The following is a 6,637-nucleotide window of genomic DNA, read 5'->3' as shown; positions in this document are numbered from 1 at the left end:
TGCCATCTTTTCAGTAAGGGATGGCAATGTGTTGGCTGTTTTGGTCCCGTCCTGAGGTGTCTGGTCCTCCTCTGGAGCCCTGTGGAGTTTATGCCATGACCAGGCTCCTCATGGGTCATCCTGTGTCTCTCCTTGGGCAGGTCTAGGCTGGAATGAGCATCCATGTACCAAGGAGAGGCAGACAAGTGCTCCAGCGTGAGCATCTGTGGTCCTATAGAAGCTTGGATCAGAGAGACTTGCACTCCAACTTCACTTGCTAGATACTGCACCTTTTTGGCCATAATCAGCTGGCAGATACACCCTTCCTGTCCTGCTGTAAGTCCTTCTCATTCAAGCATCTGAAAGGCTGAGCAAATACTAATTTACAGAGAAAGAAATTGAGATAAAGAAATATAAATTGGCTTCCCTGAGAGAGCCACAGTTCAGTCTGGGGAGGAAGACCCTAAAAGCATCATTCATCTCTCGAGTCTATTGAAAACCGACCTTGAGCCCTAAACTAGAGCCTAAATAAGATGTAAGTTTTGTGTTGATGTTCTGCAGAAGAATAAATTTTTCCCATAATGAGTCAGTGGCAGTGATGCAAGTGGAAAACACATCCCTGGAGTGCTCGTTTTACCCACCAGAAACAGCTCTCTTGCATCTTCGCCATGCTGCTCTACATCTTCATAACCAGCGGGGCTGGCACATGAGCTGAATCTCTGTTCAGAAAGCGGGGTTTAAAAAGAACCAAAGTGTCTCACAGACTTTTAATTCAAAATATTTCCTTTCACAGAATCACAGAATCACAGAATCACAGAATGGTAGGGCTTGGAAGGGACCTCTGTGGGTCATCTAGTCCAACCCTCCTGCCGAAGCAGGGTCACCTACAGCAGGCCGCAGAGGACCTTGTCCAGGTGGGTCTTGAATATCTCCACAGAAGCAGACTCCACAACCGCCCTGCGCAGCCTGTGCCAGGGCTCCGTCACCCTCAGAGGGAAGAAGTTCTTCCTCGTGTTCAGACAGAACTTCCTCTGCTTCAGTTTGTGCCCATTGCCCCTTGTCCTGTTGCTGGGCACCACTGAGATGAGTCTGGCCCCATCCACCTGACACCCACCCTTCAGATATTTATAAGCATTTCTAAGGTCCCCTCTCAGCCTTCTCTTCTTCAGGCTGAACAAGCCCAGCTCCCTCAGCCTCTCCTCGTAGGAGAGATGCTCCAGTCCCCTCATCATCCTTGTAGCCCTCCGCTGGACTCTCTCCAGTAGCTCCTCATCTTTCTTGAACTGGGGAGCTCAGAACTGGACAGAGTACTCCAGATGTGGCCTTCCTAGGGCAGTGTAGAGGGGAAGAAGAACCTCCCTCGACCTGCTGGCCACACTCCTCTTGATGCACCCCAGAATGCCATTGGCCTTCTTGGCAGCCAGGGCACACTGCTGGCTCATGGTCAACCTGTCATCCACCAGCACTCTCAGGTCCCTCTCCACAGAGCTGCTCTCCAGCAGGTGAGCCCCAAGCCTGTACTGGTGCATGGGGTTGTTCCTCCCCAGGTGCAGGACCCTGCACTTGCCCTTGTTGAACTCCATCAGGTTCCTCTCCGCCCAACTTTCCAGCCTGTCCCGGTCTCGCTGAATGGTAGCACAGCCTTCTGGTGTATCCACCCCTCCTCCCACCTTTGTGTCATCAGCAAACTTGCTGAGGGTACACTCTAACTCTTCATCCAGGTCGTTGATGAAGAAGTTAAACAAGGCTGGGCCCAGTACTGACCCCTGAGGGACACCACTAGTTACCAGCCTCCAACTAGACTCAGCGCCGCTGACGACAACCCTCTGAGTTCTGCCATTCATCCAGTTCTCAATCCACCTCACCGACCACTCATCCAGCCCACACTTCCTGAGCTTCCCTAGGAGGATGTTATGAGAGACAGTGTCGAAAGTCTTGCTGAAGTCAAGGTAGACACATCCACTGCTCTCCCCTCATCTACCCAGCCAGTCATGCCATCGTAGAAAGCTATCAGATTGGTCAAGCATAATTTCAAGTGGGTTTGCAGGGAAAGGGGGCATTGCTAAAGACATTAGGGAAAATGCATCTTTGGTAAAGTAGTAAGTTAAGCAACAATTTAAAGAGCGGGAAAAATCAGACACCAAGAAAAGAGGTGGAGAGGAAAGCAAATCCATGAGGGAACAATTAATAAAGCATCAAAATTACGTTTACAAGTATTCTACTTAGCTTAATGCCACTTGAGCCCTTGTATGTCAATGCAGTAGGCTATTTATAGTGCAATAAATCACTTCACCCCCATAAATTGCAAATTTATATTTGTGTATTTTGAAGGCTGTGGTGTGTTACCAAATTTAAAGGTGCTGACAGAGCAATACGTATTTTGTGGAGCAAATCAAACTGAGACTTTGTCTCAAAACAGTATCATCCTGAAGGAGCTGGAGAAGTAAACATACAGGCAAAGCTGAAACAGCTTATACTCCGAAAGATGCCATCATATTTTTTAATGTATAGGACTCAGAGCATCTGCTTAAGAGACAATTCACCCCAAAACATTAGTCATTGGAACAGGCTGCCCAGGGAGGTGGTGGAGTCACCATCCCTGGAAGTGTTTAAAAAACGTGTAGATGTGGCACTTCAGGATATGGTTTAGTAGACATGGTGGTGTTGCGTGGATGGTTGGACTTGATGATCTTAGAGGTCTTTTCCAACCTATGATTCTATGATTCTATGAAAAACACATGTGGAGCAATCTAGGCTGAGCCTGAGGCCTCTCCTCAAGGTGGGGACAGGGCTGCTGTGGTGTGTGCATGTCTGCTCCCTCCTCCTGCAGAAAAGCATGCAAAGCCCAGCCATACTCCAGATCTGTTCCCCCAGGTGAGTGGTCCTCTTTCTTGGAAAGGGGTAAAAGCCCCCAAGCTGGGAGGCTGCTCCTCTGCTGGGTTTGGCTCCAAACCTCCCTCTTTCCCTGAAGTTCACTAGACAGAGCTGGGTTTAATGAATGAAAAAGAATGGGAGTTTCAGGAGAGGAAAGCTGGAAACTCAGCAAGACAGGTGAAGACTTTATGCAGTCTTTATTTTTGAACATGCAGACATCTGCCTGCGGCACCTGAATGGCTGCAGAAATTGTTTTCAGAAATTAAACATAACGGGGCTCAATGCGCTGGGTAAATACCCTGTGACTCATACAGAGCTGAAGTACAGAAAACTCGAACGGCGACTGTCGCAGTGTTAGGGCAGAATAACTTCTCAGAGACATGATGCATGTGACAGTTAGGTGTGCTCTTCTAATTGCAATAACCGACAGAGAGAAGAAGAGGTCGTTACGAAGGTTTTGCATTAGCGCACACATTTGATGGTATTTATTGCTGCCGGGACTGGTGATGATGGAGGTGCAAGCCTCCCAGATGCTGAGAGAGCTGCTAACAGCACTGTGCATTTTAAGCTTTCCCTGTGATAGCTGCAAAACCATGTAAGACCGAGTGGTCTACTTGATGTAGATCCTTACCTGCCAGAGCACACACAGCATTAGGAGTCAGGCGCAGTGTGCATGGCTATAGCCTCCTTCCAGCTGAAGCCCCACAGATATAGCTGGGACTTTAGGCTGACTTGTAGGTCAGCCTGTCAGGGTAGATCAGGCTACTTGGTCATGGCATCACCTTGGAGTCACCTTGAAAAGACCTATTTCAGCCACTGCTAGTGTAGGGTCATCACAATTTCACACCCATGTACGTGAGATCAGAGTCAGTCTTCTCACATGATAAGTTACATCTCTGCCTTCTACTAACATGGCTTTGTTACAATCTCTGACACTTAGTTGGGTGCTTTTTATTTGGAAAAACTGGGTTTTGAAAGTTTACAAAGGCTCTCCCGGGAGCAGAAAATCAATGCTGTTGTTAATACCGAGTTACTGTTGTTTTCTGCCATTGCATGTGTCAACACTATTGGCAGTGTCAGCTCAATTAATTTTGCTGCCAACCATAGCAACAACATGATAACAAAATACATCGTATCTACAAAAGTGGCTGTTTATCGAACAGGTGGGACTTTCACAGCATTTTGATGTTGGCTCAATATGGCTCCCACCGGTTTCCCTGGGAGAGCCTGGCATTGCTTGCTTTGAAGCTTTTGAAGAGTGAGGAGATGTCATTAGTTCAGGGGAAGCAGAAAGACCTTTGAGAAGACTCTTGAAAGTGCAACCTTTTAATCACAAAAGCCTTCACCAAGATCAATATGGTCAACAGAACATATAAGACCCTTTTCCTTCCAGGGGACTCTACCATAGAATAAGAGAATGGTTTGGGTTGGAAGGAACCTTAAAGGTTGTTTAGTCCAACTATGTGCAAGCCTAGTGACATTTTGATTTTTGTTTTTCTGGAGAAAATGCTTCTGGTGGGGTGGATGCGAGAGGGAGTTCTCTCCACCACACCACGCGATAGTGGCCCCTGACACTTTGGTGATGGTACAAGGGACAAATGGTGGCTGGAGAAGTTGGGTAATGTGGGGACCCCTTGGTCCACAGCACTACGTGGAGGCCGCTCTGCCTTCTTCTCTTTCCCAAAGCCAAGGATGTGCATCTGCAGGGCCTTTGCTAACCTCCAGTAAGATGACCAGCCTCAATATGCCTGACATGACTGTAGAAATGAATACAGGATTAGCCCAAATAACCTTTCTTTACTGCAGAAAGCTATTTATACTGTGTCATTCATCCTAACTTTGTTCACATGCCAAATCAACACAGCCAGAGCGTGTAGATTTTAGCTTTCTAATAGTTTGCACTTAGTGCTCTACCAATAGAGCTATGTTACTTTCCAGATTGCTCGCACAACCTCCCCAGTTGGCATGTCCCCTTTGGACATAAACGTGTCACGATGGGTCCCTGAGAGTCACTTAACGAGGCTGGGTTTTGCACGCAGAGTCAAGAGAATCATCATTACTCAACACGCTCCTGCCTGCTGGTAGCAGATAAATAGGTCTGCTGGGAAAAGGCGTCTGTGGATGAATGGCTAAGAAACTCTAATAGCAACAGTAAAAGGCTTCAGATGCTGATCCTGATGTCTATCATCAGTTGTCTTGGAAATATTTACCACTGCTGTTCCTCCTTACTCAAAACAAACATGCTGATTTTAATGCAGTGTTCGCCGCTTTTTATTCTATATGCACTGGGGAAAAAAAATCAGCTGGCCTATATGTTTTAGAACTGCAAAAGAATGTTTTCCGCTTAGTCTGGAAAGCAAAGAGGGAGCTGTCAAATCATGTGGCTATCTCAAAAGCAGAGAAATTCTTCTCTGATGGCTGAATGTCTTGCAATTCAGATTCAAGCAAGGCAGCGTAGCTTTCTAACCTCTCTTCTGCAGGTTCATAGAATAAAACAGCACAGGAGTGCTTAGAGTCTTTTATGTGTAACCTCTGAACAGCCAATATTAAATTCTATGTATTCAAGCAGCTGCTCTAGTGCCAAGCCAAGAGCAAGATTTACAGGAAAATTCAACTAAAGTCACAATGAGAGAAAAATGAACAAAGAGATCACAACTGGAAGGCTCACAGAGGCTTAAAGGGGATCCAAATATGAGGTTTACTAGAAAAGCAAAATACAGACACTGCAAAAATCTCCAGGGAGAAGAGGCAAAATACAGCATTCAGAAACAAGGACATGAAGAAAGGAGGGAAAGGGATAAATGCTGAGTGTTACATACAGAAGTGAGAATTATTGAAAGGCAGTACAAGCTGATCCTGGCTTTTCTCTAGCCGGAGAGCCTTTTTCCAGGGTTTTGCAGGTGTGGGTTTATATAAGCAGGCTATGGCTACGTGATGAAGCCTTCACAGCCCAGACCACACAGCCCAGCAACCACTGTCCCCGCTCCGTTTCACTGGGCTGTACTCTGGTTTGGATGCAAATGGGGCTGTAGGATGTGGTGTGTAGACCAATCGGACAGATACTGCTGAATACACACCTAAAGCTGGAGGACATGAACCTCATCCAAAGAGGATGCCAGGCAGCAGAAAATTGTCTAGGGTGGGCTTCATCTGACCATACGTGGATGTCCATATCCAAGCTACCTACGCAGTTAATGGACAGAAAAGACATTCAGCTCCTCCTAAAATAAATTATTAAAACATGTCTAATGGGTGCTGCCATCACTTTCAGCTCTGGACACTTTCAAGTACCCTTTAAAACATGTTTCTGACGTGTTCATAACTTCTTTTTTAGGAGAGGGTGAATAGTGCTCCCAAAGTACCCCAAGCTGTGGGTGACAAAGTTAAGTGAGACAAATCCCAGCATTGTGCCCTGCCGTGGGGTGCAGGAGAACCTCGGAGAGGGAGCCCACTGCAAACATTACCCATTTTTTGTAGCGACCGTAACTACTTAGCCCCTGTCCTGACACATCAGCTTCCTCAGCACCGTTCTCCAGAGTATCCTAGCATGGACTCATGATGGTCCTTGAATGACTTGGAAGTAAAAGTGATGTCTAAGTAGGTCAGAGTGGAACCAGAGGTGCAGGTGTAAAATGTTGGTTTACTGTTGCTGTGTATCTTGAATTTCCAAAGAGCTTGATGAGTTTGGGAATCCAAAAGTAAGAAAGTGTGCACAACCAAGAGCATATTAAGGCTATCTTGAACTGCCCTTCGCAAAGCACCAGGATGGCATGACATCTTGAAA

Source organism: Opisthocomus hoazin, chromosome 8 (genome assembly GCF_030867145.1).
Source record: "Opisthocomus hoazin isolate bOpiHoa1 chromosome 8, bOpiHoa1.hap1, whole genome shotgun sequence".
In the NCBI taxonomy this organism is placed as follows: Eukaryota; Metazoa; Chordata; class Aves; order Opisthocomiformes; family Opisthocomidae; genus Opisthocomus; species Opisthocomus hoazin.
This window is presented reverse-complemented; position numbering follows the sequence as displayed.